General features: G+C 41.3%; 1 long non-coding RNA gene across 1 annotated transcript; it reads left to right on the top strand.

Annotated features, from left to right (window-relative positions):
* The first annotated feature begins 1533 nt into the window (after positions 1-1533).
* On the top strand, positions 1534-12996 carry LOC109251363 (uncharacterized). Its single transcript, XR_002073485.2, has 2 exons — positions 1534-1772; positions 12321-12996. It is a non-coding gene; the product is annotated as an uncharacterized LOC109251363 (long non-coding RNA).
* The last annotated feature ends 6337 nt before the right edge of the window (positions 12997-19333 follow it).

Genomic DNA, 19333 nt, shown 5'->3' on the forward strand with positions numbered 1-19333 from the left:
TAAAGATCATACAAGTAACAGAGCAGGCAAATAAATTATGGTAGCCTAACACAGGAGTCCACTTTTTTATCTACCCATCCAAGGGATGACATTTCTCAGCCTGGGCTCTATTAACCTGTCCAGAGATAGGCCAAAAATTACATTGATATTAGATAGATAGATAGATAGATAGATAGATATAGATAGATAGATAGATAGATAGATAGATAGGCAAAGGATTCATAGCATTCCTAGGATTCTCAGAAGAATCTACAGCACAAACAAAATGGAAAGAAAGAAAGAAAGAAAGAAAGAAAGAAAGAAAGAAAGAAAGAAAGAAAGAAAGAAAGAAAGAAAAGAAAGAAAGATCTACTCTATGACTGTAAAATGACTTCCAGAAATCTTTCTTAAGACTTTGAAAGTTGTAGGACTTTGGAGCATTTTATGCTACCATTATCTGCTCCTTTGAAAAACCAACACAACTACAAATTCTTCCCTGCATTTATTAAACTCCCTTCCAACAGGGTGTGAACACAGTCCTGGAAAGGCAAGAGTGGTGGGTTGTCCACAGAGCTGGGAGTGGCAAATGTCCCTCCAGACCAAAGGTCAGGTATGCAGTTGAACCTGCAACTGTGGGACCAGAAGCCAATCTTCAACAAGGCATGCAAATACAAAGATAAAGCCTAAACCACAGAGAAGTCCTTCAAGTAATGTCATTGCTGAAGCCCAGTCACTTGCAGGGGAAGGCTGAGTCACATCCAGATTCGCCCAGACCCAAGTGTCTTCAATTGATATGGTCATCTTCTGCAGGCCTGGATATTTGCAAAGTGTCCTGCTTGCCTTGATTAACGACTCTCTCCATAAAGCCAGTCTTGGTGATGACATGACAAAGCTCTTCTGTCCCCGTGTGCTAACAGTACAGAGGGACCATTAGCTGTTGGCGAGGATCCCAAAATTGCTCTGAAGATGTAGAAGAATTCTAATGAAATGTAAAGCATTCATCATAAAGGAGCACAATAGATTTTTCAAAGCTCAGGCTCAATACTTGCGCTTAACAAACACTATACTTAGTTAGGAAATACACATATTCCCCGTGCGAGGGGGAAAAAATTCTTTTGAATTTGTTATTGTATGTTTTGTATTTTCTAAATTTTACGTTATGAACATGTACTATTGCTATCAGGGAAAAGAATTCACAAACAATATTTTTAAAATTTCTAATGTCATACACTCTTGTGGTTCTCAAAAGGGGCTCATTACCAGAATCAGCAGGGGAGATGTGTTGAAATGCAGATCCACTGAATCAGAATCCCTAGTGCTGGTCTAGAACCTGGGCAAGGGGTGTCTCAAAGTCCAGAAACTCAGAAGTCAAGACTTCTTGCTTATAATGGACACAATTGATTGCCCACCCAATACACTTCCCATCTTTCCCTTTTTAATAGCACCCAGATTTTATTTGGGTAGCCACCTCTCTTCTTGCCTCCTTCCCCCAACTCTCCCCTCCCCACCCCAGAGTAAACTCAATCCTCCCCTCTTTCAAACACAGGGTCGATCTCAGGACCTGATCAGAATGCTGGGACACAAATCCTCTCTGTTGCACCGGAACTGAACAGGAGCCCCAGAATCACAATGCCTATAACGGCCATCTTTAAACCATGAGGGGAACCAGACTTGGGAAGAAAATGATACCTTAGAAACCAGAGTAGGGATCTAGAAAGAAACTGAGACCTCGGTGTGACCATCAAGCTGCTGGCTCCACCAATCAAGGAGGCTTTGTTGTCTCTGGATGTCAGGTGTGTGAAACAATAGTCCTCTTCATTGAAAAGGCTGGCTACATTGTACATGCGCATATAATATGTGTTGCACCAGTCTGTGGGCCCCTAACTTGAGTATGAGGCCTGTGACAGCAGAAACAGTGTCTTGTCCATAGCACACACTGCTTTAACCTAAGGGCTATACTCCACCATACCACTCCACACATACCATACTACTTCACGTAATGCCTGCTATGCTATAAGGGCTCAATAAATATTTTTATTAAGAGTAAATGGAAGGGGCACCTGGGTGGCTCAGTCGGTTAAGCGTCCGACTTCGACTCAGGTCATGATCTCGCGGTCTGCGAGTTTGAGCCCCGCGTCGGGCTCTGTGCTGATAGCTCAGAGCCTGGAAACTGCTTCCGATTCTGTGCTCCCCTCTCTCTGACCCTCCCCCACTTATGCTCTCTCTCTCTCTCAAAAATAAATAAACTTAAAAAAATATGTTTAAAAAAAGAGTGAATGGAAGACTGAAAAAATAAATAATAGCCTTTACATTTAATCAAAGAATACCATGTGTCGGTGAGGATCTGGAACGAATGGAACTCTGATTGCTGTGGGTGGGGGGGGGAGTGTCAATTGGCACCATCAGGTTGGAAGATGACACGGTGGCTCTTCCTAAAACTACCACTATGACCCAGCAGTTTCAGCTCTGAGTATGTACCTACATACCCTAGAGAAATGAGTGTATATGTCCAACTGAAGACTTACACAATAATGCAGACAGCAGCTTTATTCAAAATGGATACAAATTGGAAATAAACCAGTTGTCCATCACCAGTAGAGTGATATGGTTGAAATATTCTCATAATGGTATATTATGAGTAGCAGACTACTCAGCAAGTAAAAGAACAAACTCTTGCTACCCAGGACGACATAGATGAATCTTACAAATTCAATAAAACAGAAGAAGCAACACACACACAAAAATCTATACGATATGATTCCATTTATGAATTGAAGGCAGCAGAGGCAGAACTGCTACCCTAAAATATTTCCTCCTTGACGTAAAGATTATTTTGGGCTGATTATTTTCAAGAAACTGCAGACACAGAAGGAGCTCTGAAAACGTGGTAGAGTTACCCTCCTCGTGGGAAATTTACTTTTATAAAGGGAATCTCCATGTTTGAGAGTCCCCCTAGCTAGAAGAAAAGAATGACTTGAAATCACAAGGAATTATGGAACTATTGTCAGTGGAGAAGGCAGGGACTGAAATCTGCGTAACAAACCTTACCTTTGTTGACTGTGTTTTCACTAATAACCTTCCATAACTGGCCTTCCCCCCCCACAAACATGTGTATTTGTCTTTAGCGTCTTAAAAAAAACCAAAATTCAAATAAGTAAATTTCAAGATCTAATTGGCTCTTTTCAATGATTCATAAATGGAGCAGCGCCCCATCTGACAAATAAAAAGGAGCTCCAAGAGAGTTGTACAAAATGGAAGCCAGAAGGGGCAGGACAAGGAAGTCACTAGTAAAGAGTGGATTGTTTCAGGCAAGGTCATCCTTTAGGGGCTGATGGGGGTCTACCAAGCAGATTACTTCACTAGTGCTGACCAGGTAATTCCAGACTGACTGGTTAAGATTCACAAAGCTCGGAGAAGCTGAAACTGAAATTAGGTTAGTTATTAAGTCTCGGTTTGGTGAGGAGAGCTTGGCACAATTGACTCCATTTTGGACCTATTCTCTCTCTGTCTCCGTCTCTCTCTCTCCCTCTCCCTCCCTCCCTCTCTCTCTCTAACAATTGTCCCCTTTTGATCAGACTCTAAGCTCAACCAAGAGATGGGATCACAATGTGAAGCATTAGTGCTGCTTTCAGCCACCACACTGTAGTTCTCACAATTTTTGTTGGTTCTATATGGTATTCACAGGTCATGATTTTTTTGGTTAAATCTCTGTGGTGTTTACAGATCATGACTTCAGGTTCACATTTTAAGTTGGTCTTTCTCTTTGTTCCTTTTCTGACAGTCTAGTCGTAGGGAGGTCATTTGCTTGGTGGTTAGTGGTTGCAAACATGTGTTTAAAGCTTTCGAGAAAACACAGCATGCCAAGGAGACTGTTATGATTACTGTAAGCAGGATAATTGGGCAATTCCCAATGTCTGGAGTGCACTTCAGAGCCATGGTCCCCAAGACCCAACCAATCAAAAGCAAATAAGTCAAAGAAATACCCTATTGAAGGTGTAACTTTCTTAAGCCAAGTGGCTCGTTCAGTGATCTTATTTAGCTGAGTTTCAACTTTCCCAGAAATGCTAATCCAGGTACAGCTGTGGTGTTGGCTGCAGCACAGACACCTCATTGCTCAGATAAAAGATAATCAAAGGCCATCCCTTTAACAAAAACAGCTTTAGCCAGTGAGTCTAAGGATCTTTGTTGGTAACTATTGCTATGGCAGCAGATTCTGCAATACTTTCCAGAGATTCTTTATCAGAGCCTCATTTGTATTCACTCCTACCTGGGGAAACAGGGACCACCAAAGGAAGCAAATCCTGAATGATGAAAGCCTCCTGGTACGTCCTTTCTAACTTAATGTAAATTCAGGAAAGTCAACCAATGAGGTGTCTGTGAACAACTAGGGGCACTGCCCAGCTGTGTGCCAGCTATCTGGGCATCCAAAGGCCCAAGGAGGTGACAGCCACCACAGACAAAGATAAATCCTGTCAGAGCACAAACCAGTCCTGCTAAGGTTATTCTACTTCTAGCACCATGGACAGGTCAGAGCTTTTGATGACAAATCAGCAGTCTGCAAGGTTACCACACCCCCATCCCACCTGCTTAGCAATGGCCTGGGTATTGACGATGGTGGCATCATTCCATGCCCAGGCCAGAGTGAAAGAAAGATAGAAAAGAAGAAAGGGATTCCCATTGGATTAAACTAGAAGTCTTGATCCAGTGTCTTGGGCAGAAGCGATCTACATTGATGTCAGCTACTTGTCTTTCTCATCAGTTTGATTCTGAGCACTGTAGCTGGTCTGTAGTTCCTGGACTCTGAAGGTGCCCTTTTTAATTGGGAGATGTGGGTCCAAGGTTCAAGTCCCTAAAGTTTGGCTGCTATCTGGATAGTGAAGAAGGCTTGTAGAGTCCCTTCCAAGGAGATTCAAAGGCAGACTTTGTTCTTAGTGATTCCAAATCAGAAGGGTGGGAGAAAATCAGAAATGTTAGTTTGGAGAGTGGTTGCCAGATACTCAAGGAAACGATAAGAATTCAGAATCTAGTCCATTTCACAGGTGATTAAGAACCCCTCAAAGACAATTAACAGGACTAAAATCTAGTATCTATATGGTGCACACATGATTTTTTTCTCTTACATCTCCCCATTTTTTTAACCAAGATAATCACAGTAAAACTAATTTGTTTGTATTAAACTTGGTCAGATTACTTACAGAAGTACAACAAGAATAATGATACAAGCTCTTTTTTAAGACTGTTTTGCTGGAACTTTTTATAAGGAATCTCATTTTGAACTCTTAAAAGCCTCTGAGGCCAGGAAGCCAAGCCAAGGATTCTCCATTAGATTTTATTTATAATACCTACAGTTTGGGTAAATTCCTCTCTTCCTGTGGTCCCCCAAATACCCTGAGGTTCGTGGGCTTGACAGGAAGTGATCTTCCTTGCTCACCTAGTAAGACTGCTGGGAACTCTATAAACAGGACAGTAGACCAATGTTTGTTTTTATTTTTTGGTTTTTTTTACCAGTTTAACAAGCTGCCTGGTCATATCTGAATCTATACACATCTCTCTCGAATATAACATTTCAGTCAAAGCCTTGGCAATATAGCCAATGTGTCCTATTACAAGGAGAATAGATTTTTATTGAACTTATGCAAATAACTAACTATATCACCATGAAAAGAATACTTAAGAGTTTCTGAATTCTGAAGGGACCAGGTAGGGAGAAAAAGTACATGTTTCATCTTTGTTTACAAAGATGTTCTTTCCCATGTTGCTGGAAGTCATAGATTTTTTAGGAGAAAAGGTTTCCTAAAACCTGGGGAAGAAAAAAACGTTAAGGAACCAGCAATATTTCAAACAAAAAGCCATAAAAAGTTGTAATCCTCCTCAATTCATTCAAGCCCATATAATGGACCCTCGTTCTTCTTGAATCTATTTTTCCCCTAGTTCTGGAAATTTTTACCCAGTTATTCTTATGATCTTAAAGTTATCAGAAACTTGTACTTGCCAAAGTCCTTTCCATGAATTTCCTTGGAGATGAAACGCTTTTACAGGAACACTTTTGCAAAAGTATCAGAGTTAAACAAGAACTCTCTTAAAATGACAAAGACTGAAAAATGTCTATTGTTAAAGACCTGATGACAGTTCATTTGATAGGGAATTGTAGTTATTTTTGTGATCTACAAGATTTTAAAATAATAACTGGAATTCTGACTGATCACATTCATATTAGACTTCCAAGAATTCCACATGATTTCTGGAACATCGATTATGTATACCTCTACAAATACAACATAAAGAAGGCGTAGTGTTACTTTTCATTTGACAATGCTTCCCATGTAACTTAACATATCAAATATGCTTGTTTTGTTTAACATTTCTCTTTTTTGTTTATTTATTTATTATTTATTACTTTATTTTATTTTTGAGAGAGAGAGAGCATGAGCAGGAGAGGGGCAGAGAGAGAGGGAGACACAGAATCCGAAGGAGGCTCCAGGCTCTGAGCTGTCAGCACGGAGCCCAATGCCAGGCTTGAAGCCACAAACCAGAGATCATGACCTGAACCAAAGTCGGACACTTAACTGACTGAGCCACCCAGGCATCCCAACATTTCTCTTTTTATAGGGAGAAAAAGACAAATCTTTTGTGATTTTCTAGGGCCCCTCTGGCAAAAATCCCAAAGTTACTTCCAAGCCAAAAGGACTTCACTTAGAATTGGGGTATTTGGGAATTTTGTCAATAGTATCAAAAGGTTTTGGGGTGCCTGGGTGGCTCAGTCAGTTGAGCATCTGACTCTTGATTGTGGCTCAGGTCATGATCCCAGGGTCATGGGATCTAGCCCTTAGTGGGGCTCTGCACTGAGCATGGAGTCTGCTTAAGATTCATTCTCTCTCTCTCTCTCTCTCTCTCTCTCTCTCTCTCTCTCTCTCCCCCTCTGCCCCTCTCCCCTGCTTGCTCTCTCTCTAAAATATATATTTTATATTTTATATTTTACATATATATATATAAAACTCTTGGTCAAATAGGATCATGGGTCACTGTGAAACAATACTTAATTATCCATTTGACTGAAGTGACAAAGACGTCACAGGCAAATACAGAAAGTTAATATAGTTGTACAAAATGAAACAAAACAAAACCTAGTTGTTTTAACAGTCAAGTTTCAGTTTTCTTAAGTAACCAAAGAAACTAATAAAGACAGCATGGAATATAGGAAATTGTTTTGATAAGACACAAAATCTTTGTTTTCTAGGCAGATTACTTAAAAGGAAAAATAATATAAAAACAGAGAGGGAGGCAAACTATAAGAGACTCTTATATACAGAGAACAAACTGAGGGATGCTGAAGGGGAGGTGGGTGGGGGAGGGGCTAAATGGGTGATGGGCATTAAGAAGGGCACTTGCTGGGATGAGCACTGGGTGTTGTATGTAAGCGATGAATCACCAAATTTTACTCCTGAAACCATTATTACACAACATGTTAACTAACTTGGATTTAAATAAAGTTTTAAAAAGTAAAACAAAAACAAAAGGTAAAATCCTTTACAATTGTTTATCAAGAGCAGACCAATAGTCAAAAAAAAAAAAAGTGTTGTCCTTTTAACAGACAGAAAACCAAATTCTAACACTGTGCCAGTTTAGATTTGATATAAAAACTCATTTTTGTTACTCCAATAAATTTATTTTAATCTCAGCCAGCTTGCCCATGCATAAAATTCTTTCCTCAAGATTCCTTTTGCAACAAACCTGCTACAACTTTCTTTTTTACATTCAGATTTTGTCCTATGTTTTTCCTCTTTCCTATTCTGAAATAACCAGCCTCACTTGTATGATAAAATTACTTTCTTTTCCCTCAACAAAAATGGATTTCCATTCTTCATACTTTCTTTCACCAAAAACACACATCCTACCTTCCTTGCATATCAAGATGCTGTCCTTATTATTTCTAATAGTTCCCATATTTTAAATTTCTTAACCCTTAAAAGCCTTAATTTTTGGTGAAAATAAAGGAGTTAACTATTGCAAACTGTTACACCAGTATTCTTCACATTGGTAAATTTATGAATACATTTCTTAATTTCTCAAAGCATATGCTTCCTTGCAGTACAATTTTTCAGTACAGCACAAAACACCTTTACTAATAGACCCAAATACTTTAGTTCCTTTGTAAAGTGAAACCAAAAGTAGGTAAACATATGTTCAGTAATTAATATGTCACTATTTTCTTTTATTTGGAAATGATCTAGATATTCAATGAGTTTAACTCATTATCTAATTTAATTTAGCAAAATTTTAAGTGTCAAGTAACCGAAAAGATTTTGGAATCTGTTTTTTAAGTAGGCATACTATACAACATAATTATTGCTGAAAAGGTCACCTAGAAAACTCTTATGCTTCAACTCTTTGCCTCTTACTAAATAGATCCTTACACCTATTTAATTCACTTGTTCTTAACAATTATGTTTTGATTACTGAGCAAAACTCCAGGAGACATTAGACAAAGTCAGCCACCCTCCCAAGCTATTTTTTTTTTTTTGCTGACAAATTTTGTAAAAGATAGTGAGAACTTATTTGACCTCTAGTAAACCCAGAATAGAACTCTTATACTAAATGCTGATAACTCTGAAAACATGCCTATTTTAACTAAACAACAGCAACAAAAAACTTAAACTAACTTTTATTTACCAAAGGTAGTCTTGGGTCACATGAACTGGAAAAATATTTGGGCTAGTTTCTGTTATGTTTCTGAGAGTCTTAGGAATACTTAATTCATACAAACAATTTTCTTTACGCCAATTAAGCTTTTTTTTTTTTTTACAAATTAACTTTGGCAATACTATCTAGAAAGTACCATACATCTACAACACACATACACATCCACCCCCACACACACACATACACACACACACACACACGCACACACACACACAAATAAACATACAAATGCAAACAGAGACCCTTTAGTTTTCATTCTAAAGTTTTAGCCATGAGAAGGGTAAGACTCACTAGCTTACAAAAAAAATAGTTGGAATAAGTTAAGTTTACCTGCTCAGATGTCAAAAGCTTTTTGTACTAATATTTGTGGGGAAGACACTTAAGGTTTCTATTTGTCTAACATGGATATAGGGTTCTGCCTCATGATGCACATTCCTTTTCCACGTCAGAGATAGGGCCAACCTGCACGTTCCTACAGCTACTCGGGGTCCCATGGACAATGACTGAGGAGATAGACCATGTAGGAAACATCTAGAATACTAAAATGTAAACTTTCAGTAAGACCACAAAGTCTGATCCTTAAAAAAAAAAAAAAAGAAAAAAAGAAAAAAAAAAATTACATTTGACCTTGACAAGTAATCTTATAGAAGCTGATAGGACCAGATTTTGGGTAAGGGAGCTTCCAAGAGGTTTTGTATTTTTAAAAAGCTCCCCATATCCAACCTTTTTCCTTCAGTCTTAGGAATTGGGAATGGTCTAGATAAGAGTTCCTAGAGAAAACCAAGTAAAACATTCACCTCTCAAGGGCACAGGGGAAAAATTCAAGTTCCTCCAAGAAAGACTTTTGTTCCCTAAGGCCAGAAGTTTTATAATATTTACAAGCCATTTTAGATAAATGGGGAAGGTTTGGGGATTGGTAAAAAGGAGAAGTGGACTTTCGGTTATTTCTGAAGCCACATTTCTGGTTTTGCAAAGACATGCATGATAAGGAGAGTTGAGTTTAATTTCTCAAAGAATTACAATTTAAATGCTATCACAGGTGAATCCACTCATCCAACCACCTTACCTTCAATTTGCTCTTTTCTATCAGGAAGAGGATTTCCAACTAAAATGGAAATAAAAAAATGTCTATGCTCTGGGTTTAGAGCTGTTTGTCTTTGGTATGTTTTACTAAATCTATTCAGAAAAGTTTCAAAATGTTTTTCTTTTCCTCTGATAGTTTCAATTTAGCTTAGTAAAAGAAGACCTTAAAAAAACGTTCCCATCAGGCTCTATATACTATCTTCTAATCTGGCCAACCTCTGACCATAGAGCTACTTAAAAAATACTTCTAAATATCCTGTCAGGTTTCAGCCAGGACACACAGTAAGTATCACTGGCAAGATCGAACAATCCCTGGGTCTCAAGGGGTATCCCCAAAGAAGGTGCTAAAATGTTCTTCTCTCTCTCCATTGGGTACTACAGAGATGCGAGACAGTTGACTTTGGTAAGAATTCTCACCCTTAGATGGCTTCTGCCAATTTTCCCAGGATCCCATCTGCAAGCTCCAACTGGGTTTAAAGTGGAGAGTGTAGGGGTGCCTAGGTGGCTCAGCCAGTTAAATGTCCCACTCTTGATTTGGGCTCAGGTCCCCATCTTGCAATTCATGAGATGAAGCCTGCATGAGACTAGGCTCTGCACCGACAGCATGGAGCCTGCTTGGGATTCTCTCTCTCCCTCTCTCTGCCCCTACCCTCCCTCAAAATAAATCTATTAAAGCGAGAGAGAGAGAGGGAGGTATGCCTGGGTGGCTCAGTCAGTTAAGTGTCCAACATCGGCTCAAGTCATGCTCACACACCCGGTGAATTCAAGCCCCTCTTCGGGCTCTGTGCTGACAGCTCGGAGCCTGGAACCTGCTTTGGATTCTGTCTCCCTCTCTCTCTGCCCCTTCCCAACTCATGTTCTGTCTCTCTCTCTCTCAAAAACAAAGAAATGTTAAAAAAAAATTTTTTTTTGAACAGGGAGAGTTTAGCTCCAGTATTTACCAAAATTTGGCAAGGCTCACCATTAATGTTAATTTTACTTACCCTTGGCTGTTTAAGGGAATAACATAGCAGCTTAACAGAAAATCCCTCAGAGTTTCATCATCCCTTAGAGGGGCCCATACAAAGGCCCTCTTTTGAGGGTAGATATGGGGGTATCTGGAAGGCCACGGGCAGAATTTGTTCATAATTTTGTCTAGTTCCAAAGTCCTTTCAAAGTGCTCTGCTATGATCACGTGTCCAGTCAGGATTCTGGCCTCCCACTCTATTTTCTGCCTTTTCTATCAAACCACTCATCTTAGGAGGTAATCCACCTAAAAAACTTTGAGGATCTTCTCTCGGTTTAGGAAATGTTTTAACTATGGTTTTTGGTTCAGCCTTTATCCCAAGAGGGGAAGATAGCTGAAGAGGCACACCTGAAGCTTTGGTTAGTCTTATTTTAAAAGGTAACTGTTTAATAGTCTCTTCAGGAGCACTGGGTGGCTCAGTCCCTTAAGCCGCTGACTCTTGGTTTCAGCTCAGGTCATGATCTTGCGGTTCGTGAGATGGAGACCCAGTTCGGCTCTGCACTGACAGCACAGAGCCTGCTTGGGATTCTCTCTCTCTCTCCCTCTCTCTCTATCCCTCCCCTGCTCTCTCTCTTTCTCTCAAAATAAATAAATAAATATTTTTAAAAAATAGTCTCTTCAGAGTGCAAAGGCAGTTCAGAGAATTACGGGCATGAGTACTCAAATACAGAATAGAGGGGAACAGAAGGAGTTACATCAGTCTTGTGCCTCAGTCTTAATAGTCTTTTGTTTTAAGCACCTTTTATTTCTTTAACGTTTCAATAGTCTTTGCAATGAGTCTTTCAGTGAAATTATTGTAGAATTTTGAAATCTTTTGGAGGTCCCTGAATGCCAATTAAAATAGGGAACCCTGGGGCACCTGGGTGGTTCAGTTGGTTAAAGTCCAACTTTGGCTCAGGTCATGATCTCACTGCTCATGAGTTTGAGCCCTCTGTGCTCAGAGCCTGGAGCCTGCTTCGGATTCGATCTCTGTCTCTGTCTCTCTACCCCTCCCCCACTCATGCTTGGTCTCTCCCTCTCTTTTTCAAATACGAATAAACATTACCAAAAAAAGAAAAGAAAATAGATATCCCATTCTGCTTACTTTGGTAACCCTTGCTTTCAGGTCTACTTCTTAAATGATCTTATCTTATTGGAGTATTCTCCATAATGGCCACCATAATTAACCATAATTATAGGTTGTTTTCAGTAAGATTTTGCCACTGTTGTCGATATTTATAGCTTCTGGGATTATAGTTCTTAGACATAAGCAGGTGTGCCAGAAGGTGGCACAACTTAACAGCTTAACTTCAGGATCCCATCTCTTCTAGCTAAACCTTTGGGTCTCTGGGAGCACAAGGAACACCTAAAGGGATGTGCCGCTGGGCTGGGGATTGTGCAATGTTCTACAGTGTACTCGGGTTGCACAGAAATTTTCTGGAGGTTGGTGGGTGATGTGGTGTCAACCTAGCCCATTTCAAGACCAACTTACCTTAACACAAGATTTTCAGAATTAGTTGTCGAGCACTCTAACGGCTTTTAAGAGTTTGACCTGTGCCCACCAATTTTGCAGCTCTGACTTCCGAGATTTCCATTAGCAATAGCCTTTACTACACAAAACGAGACCAACAAACATGTGCACCTGAACACATCAGCAGTCACCAAGACATGTTACTGTGGCCTGGCCAAGAGAAGTCCCTGTGCACACCACCACCAATCCCCAACATGGAAACAGGGCCCGGGAAAGGACTTGAGATGGGGAAACTAAAGGGACCCCATGAAAAACTTCTTTTCCTGCTCCTCTTTTTCCCAGGACCTACACCGGTGCCTTACAGAGCCTTACAGAACAGATAATGTATGTCCTCCTTGTCAAGGTCAAGGAGTTAATGATTTCTTTTCAGTCTTCCAGCATAATAGATAACATCGAAGGAGTGTCTGGGTGGGGTCATCATGAACATTTTCCAAGACGAGTGGCTGACTCATCAAGACCCCTGGCTCCAGGGTATAAGTGAATTATGGAAAACACCTCAACAGTTTGTTCCTGGATGCCCAGGAAGACTCATGTACCAGACCTCCATCCTCAATAACGACCCCAAGTTCCAAGCAAAGACGAGATTCATTCTTCTTTCCTTTCTGAGTCTCCCAGACAGTGTCCGTATCAATCATGCTGCCTGTACTATGTTTATGAACTAATGTACAGAATACAAAACATATTACAAGGTGGTGGGAAATAAACCATTACTCCAAATGTTGACAACACAGAAGCCAGAAAATGCATCTTTTAAATATTCTTATTTTTGTGCTCATTCATGCAAATCCCACATATATGGCCAGTATCCTAAAACCATCAAGGAGTTAAAAATGTTACTGCTAATACACAATTTAGAGGAGTAGAAATTATAATGGGGTCGTTAACTGCAGTTAAATGAAAATTAAAACTTGGGTTTTTGGGAGTGCCTGGGTGGCTCAGTCGGTTGAGCGTCCGACTTCGGCTCAGGGAATCATCTCACAGCTTGTGAGTTCAAGCCCTGCGTTGGGCTCTGTGCTGACAGCTCGGAGCCTGGAGCCTGCTTCAGATTCTGTGTCTCCCTCTCTCTCTGCCCCTAACCCACTCGCATTCTGTCTCTGTCTCTCTCAAAAATAAATAAACATTAAAAAAATTTTTTTAAATAAATAAAACTTGGGTTTTGGTTTTTTAATAAAGAAATCTAATAGAAAACAACAAGTATTCGAAGATTAATGAAATTCTTCAATCTGACACACATTTAAGAATTCTAAGTAATTATTAAAGAACCCGTGGTCTAGTTGTAGGAAAGAGTAGTTTCAGGGTGTGGATTAAAGGAATCCCTAAAGTTCTTTCCAGTCTGTAGCCCCTCTAAGCATTATTTTTTAAATGTTTATTTATTTTGGGGAGAGAGAGACAGAGCGTGAGTGAGGGAGGGGCAGAGAGAGAGGGAGACACAGAATCCGAAGCAGGCTCCAGGCTCTGAGCTGTCAGCACAGAGCCTGACGTGGGGCTCGAACCCAAAGACCGCGAGATCATGACGTGAGCCGAAGTCGGATGCTCAACTGACTGAGCCACCCACGTGCCCACTTCCAAGCAATTATAATTTGCATTAGACCATGGCCCAACGGATCTTTTAAAATTATATTTGTAAATATTTACTTTTTATTTTCTTGGTGGTTAGAAGTTGGGGCTCTGTAGATAGCTTGCTTTGGGTTTCAGTCCCAGCTCCAAGGCATATTAGTGATGTGATCTTGGGCAAGCGACTCCAATTCTCTTAGTTCCGATCTCCTTGTGTGTAAAAGGAGTATAATAACATTAAATATTAAGTAATATTTATTATTAATAAATTATACTTTATATAATTTATATATAATTTATTTATGTATATAAATTAGTTAAATATTAAAGAACATAAAAACCTTCTGACAGGGTGGTTGTGGGAATGACACAAGAGGAAGTGATGTTGGCATTAACATCATCATCTTCATTGTCTTACTTCTGCCATTACTGACAAGTTACTGGGGAAAAGAGGGAGATAAAAATCTTCCTTTTCTTGAAAGAAAAATATTCCAACCCCAAGGAAAGAGACAATGGCCATTCATATATGTAATTAGCAAAGTAAAGGCCAGTATTTTGCTGCACCCAAACGTCTCCAGATACACTGTGGGGCGGGGAGGGGCTGTGCAGAAAGGGAACACAAACTAAGGGCATCATCCAAGTCTAGAAATTTGTGACAAATCGCAAGAGGCTGGGAGACCAAAAAGAAGTGGCAGGCCAGCATGCTCGGGAGGCTTGGAATTCTCCAAGGAAGGCCAGCAGAACAGGGATAGAATGTGAGGACATGATGGGGCTCAGGCATGATACCTCCAAATAAGGCACCTTGACATATGGAATATTTTAAGCTGAAGGAGTCTCAGCAAACAGCAGAAGCAGGAAGATCTACCCTCTCTTCTCCCCCTTCTTCTCTGAAACAGGTCACGAAGCCCTCCCATGAGGGGTCTTCTCTGTACCCGGAGGAAAGGAGCACCCTTATCTCTCAAGACAAAGGGACACCGTGAAGAATCCTAACAAAGGGCCCTGCTCAGTCTCCCCCGGTCACTACGCTCGCCTCCTCCTCTGTGACCTATCACATCCCCCCACGGCCGCCCACCCTCCAGCACGCCCGCTGAGCAATTCTCAGCTCTAACAGTTGCCATTGGTCTCATTCCCTTGGGAAGGTTCCACGTGGCATCACACTTCTATTAAATAAATGGATATGCATTTCTCTTGCTAGCCTGTCCTTGCCGCTTTGCTTTCTGGACCCAGCCAGGGATGCTTAGGGAGCCCAGGAAACCTTTTTCACCCGTATAGAAGAAACCAGACAAAACCAAAATAAAGGCCACTTGCTTGGGGCTCAGGGTCTGAAAGTTACTACCCTCTCCCTAGAAAGCAGAGATTTCACATTTGTATCCGAATTTACGATTGGTCTTTTGTAGCGTGTTGTTCCAGGGCTTTAAAGCCTGCATATAGATAGTCATTGTAACATCGTTCCAATTTTAGTGTGGCTTCGGAGGTGACTCTTAGCTGGGGCAGTCGCGCTAAAGCAATTCCTTAAGGCACATCATATTTCAAGCGGCATTATGCCTCCCTTCTTGGAAGCCCCCCCACCCCCCCACGAAGGGAAATCTCCTAGCAAGCGACAGCCTCATCTGTTTAACCAGCAATGAGGCGCACCCACAAGCTTTCCAAAAATAACAAAACCCAGAAACTCCTTCTTCCTGGAACAGGAGGGGATCATCGTTGCCATCGTCACTGAACCGTCGCCCGCGAGTGGAATTCCTGAAGAAACCCTGGCCCCAAACCACGCAGAGCCAGCACCACGTGGAGCCATCGCGGTGCCCGGAGCAGGCAGGCCTTGCCTCGCAGAGATTGAGGGAAAGAAAACCCTCGATGCTAGGAGCCCGAGAGCCTCGCACATTCCTCTCATCCAGTGTCTTCCTTGCGGCTCTACAGCAGATAGCACCTTGCACGCCAATCCCTTAGCTAATTGTTCCCTTAACAGCAAAGACCGAAGGATGGACCCAGCAGCAGTAACACTAGCTGGCACTCATGAATGCTTCGTGGGTACCAAGCACGAGTAGCAATGCGTTTTCTGTACTGAAACATTTCATTTTCCCCTAAGCCTGTGAAGTAGGTTCACAGGGGTGCGTATTCAGATACGCATTTTGCAGACGTGGTTGCGGAGGCCTGAGAGTTAACACATCCAAGGCCACTCGGCTTATAAGGGACAAAGGAAGACTTTAAACTGAGCTTTTTGAGTCTAGAACCTCCATTCTCAACCACCACTGTGACTGCCTCTTGGAAAATTCAGGTGTCCTGGCCGATACCCATTTTCCCCCGTGCTTGGAACCTTCTTAGGATTCTAAGCGAGCCCAGCATGAATAAAGGGGGGGGGGGTGGACAAAAGGGACAGAAAAGCTCTGAGGAGAGAGAAGAGAGAAATAGGATTGATTTCACAAGCAATCCTTTGGTTTAATTTCTATCCCTGCTAAATATAGCCCTTCTTCCCTTAGAACTTTGTTTTTATAAGAGAACTGAACACATTTTAATGGGAGTTGGGCAGAGAAAGGACAAAAGATTAAGTAGATTGTTATCTGTAGATCATTGCACAAATAAAAGGCTTTCTTAGCAGGACTCGAAGCTACATGAAATTCAGTGAAGCAAACCCGCAGAAAGACTAACTCACTGTCAGTCTGTTAACTCTTGGCAGCTTTCTGGCAGACTTTTCCTGCAAAGTTATTGACCCTTCTTATGCCTCTATTACCAAGGGTCTGTTTGGGGAATGATAGGAAGACCCAGAAGACAGAGGATATGAGTGCATTCCAGGGAAAAGAACAAGAGAACTGAGGCCTTCGTGCATTGGGCAAATCCATACGGAGCATTTCCCATACGCCAAGAGAAAGTGCCAAGAATGAAGGAAGACACCTGCCTTTAAAGAGCTTACAGTCTAGTGCCGAGGCCAGTGAAGCTTTCGATATTTTAGCTCTACTCCACTCTGCTGTTGGAGCACAAAAGTAGCCACAGACGGTATGGAAATGAATGAGCACAGTTGCATTACAACAAACCTTTATATATATTTTAAGTTTATTTATTTATTTTGAGAGACCGAGAAAGAGAGAGAGACAGAGAGAGAGAGAGGGAGAGAGAGAATCCCCAGTAGGCTCCGCACTGTCAGTGCAGAGCCTGACGCAGGGCTTGAACTCATCCATTGTGAGATCATGACCTGAGCTGAAGTCAGACGCTTAACCGACTGAGCCCCCCCAGGCACCTCATAAGAAACTTTTATTTGAAAAATCAGGGGCTCACTGGGTTTGGCCCACAGGCCATAGTTTGCAAGCGCTTGTAGTAGGCATCTCAAGAAAGGCAGGCAGGAAAAACAATTTCCGCGTTGTTTTCTCTTTACATTTGTCTGTGATCTTTATCCCTGAACAACTTTGATGAGGAGGATCAAATCTTTGGATCGCATTTCGTTCCTGGAGTATTTCCTAGCTATTACTCTACTGTCTTGGAGCATTGACTGTTGCTGGGGGAAAATCTGTGGCCAGTTGATTCTTTTCCTCTTTTAGGTGACTTCCCAGAGGATTCATTTTTTATCGCTGAAGTCCAGGATATATCTTATTAGGATATGTCTCCATGATCCAGATATGAGAGACTTCTTCCCCCCTGCAGATTTTAGCTTATTTATAACAACTGACATGATAACTATGTTTGTCCTACTATTTTATGTTAGGCTCTCCTTTTCTAGTTTCAAAACGTTCTTTACCATATCATCTTTTGCTTTATAGTTTGTGTTTCCTCTAACCTTTAGTAGCATGCATATTTTTGTTGTAGTGGTTATTTTTATGACCGTAACTTATACAGTATCTGTTAATTCCATACTGTAAACGGGGCGCCTGGGTGGCTCAGTCGGTTAAGCGGCTGACTTCGGCTCAGGTCATGATCTCGCGGTCTGTGAGTTCGAGCCCCGCGTCGGGCTCTGTGCTGACAGCTCAGAGCCTGGAGCCTGTTTCAGATTCTGTGTCTCCCTCTCTCTGACCCTCCCCTGTTCATGCTCTGTCTCTCCCTGTCTCAAAAATAAATGAATGTTGAAAAAAAATTTAATGCCTTACTGTAAACAATGATAGATTTAATATATTTTCTCTTTCTCCTCCCCTCCTATACCTCCATCATCTGATTTAATCAACTGTTTAATTTTCTTTAATAGATACCTTAGTATTATTCATTTATGTGATAGATTACTATTTAATGGAGTTTTTTTTCATGTTTTTTACTGAAGTCCTATCTGACAACTTCCCATATTCTTACTATCTTTTCTCTGAGCTTGTACACCTTTTTTTAAAAATTTTTTAAATTATTTTTTTAATGTTTGTTTCTGAGAGAGAGAGAGAGAGAGTGAGTAAAGGAAGAGAGAGAGGGAGGGAGAGGAAGAGGGAGACACAGAATTCGAAGCAGGCTTCAGGCTATGAGCCTGGACGCGGGGCTCAAACTCAAGAACCATGAGATCATGACCTGAACTGAAGTCAGGCACTCAACCAACTGAGCCACCCAGGTGCCCCTGACCTTGTACACTTCTGCTTTATGTTCTGGCTCCATAAAGTTGATAGGATTACGTTTACTTAATCTGAGGTAGAAAAATGGTTGTGGTTTTTATTTTTTTGATAGTAACTTTTTTTTTCTGAACAAGTGTCTTTCTCTGCCACCATTTTGTATTGTTTTCCATCGCTTTTTCTGGCTTATTCCCTGCATGGATCCTTTTACATATTTTACTACTCACCATGGAAAGAGTACTTTCTCTAACAACCATGTGTAAGAAGTCTGTGTCGTGGGGCGCCGGGGCGGCTCAGTCAGTTAAGCATCTGACTATTGGTTTCAACTCAGGTCATGATCTCACGGTTCGAGGGTTCGAGCCCGGCATCGGGCTCTGCACTGACAACACAGAGCCTGCTTAGGATTCACTCTCTCTCTCTCTCTCAAAATAAATAAATCAGTAAAAATTAAAAAAAAGAAGTCTGTGTCGTGTACGTTTCCTGTTCCAGGCGTACTTGAATGTGGTGTCCGTGTGCGTGCATGTGTGTGTGTGTTTGATTATTCTTTCCCTCCCCCATTATCCTAATGGGGATGGACAACCATAGAGTCTTTTGCAATGCAAAGACTTTTCTCTCTTCCACTGCCAGGAAGAACAGACAGCTTCCTGCAAGCATGGCCTGCCTATGTGGCTGCTCATTTACCCTCATCCTCTCTGTCTCCCGAAACGTGTCTAGCACAGGGAAGTTCTGGCAACGGCAGCGATATGAATTTTTCACCCCCTCTCGCCTCCCAGGGGTGACTTATTTCTGGTGAATTCCCAGCTCTTAAATGTGGTGGTGCTCTAGGCGTCTTGGGCACCACTTTGTTTGGACCTGCTGCTTCCATCAGTTTTGCAGTTTGAAATTTTCGGTCTCTTTTGGTTTTGCTGAAACTGGAGTTGGGGTCTATATTTTTCAACTACCTTTTTGTTAGTGGAGGGTATTCATGGTAGGAATCCAAGGCAGGAATGTGGG

The sequence above is a fragment of the Panthera pardus genome, unplaced genomic scaffold, assembly GCF_024362965.1.
Source record: "Panthera pardus isolate Hobbes unplaced genomic scaffold, ASM2436296v1 HiC_scaffold_16, whole genome shotgun sequence".
In the NCBI taxonomy this organism is placed as follows: domain Eukaryota; kingdom Metazoa; phylum Chordata; class Mammalia; order Carnivora; family Felidae; genus Panthera; species Panthera pardus.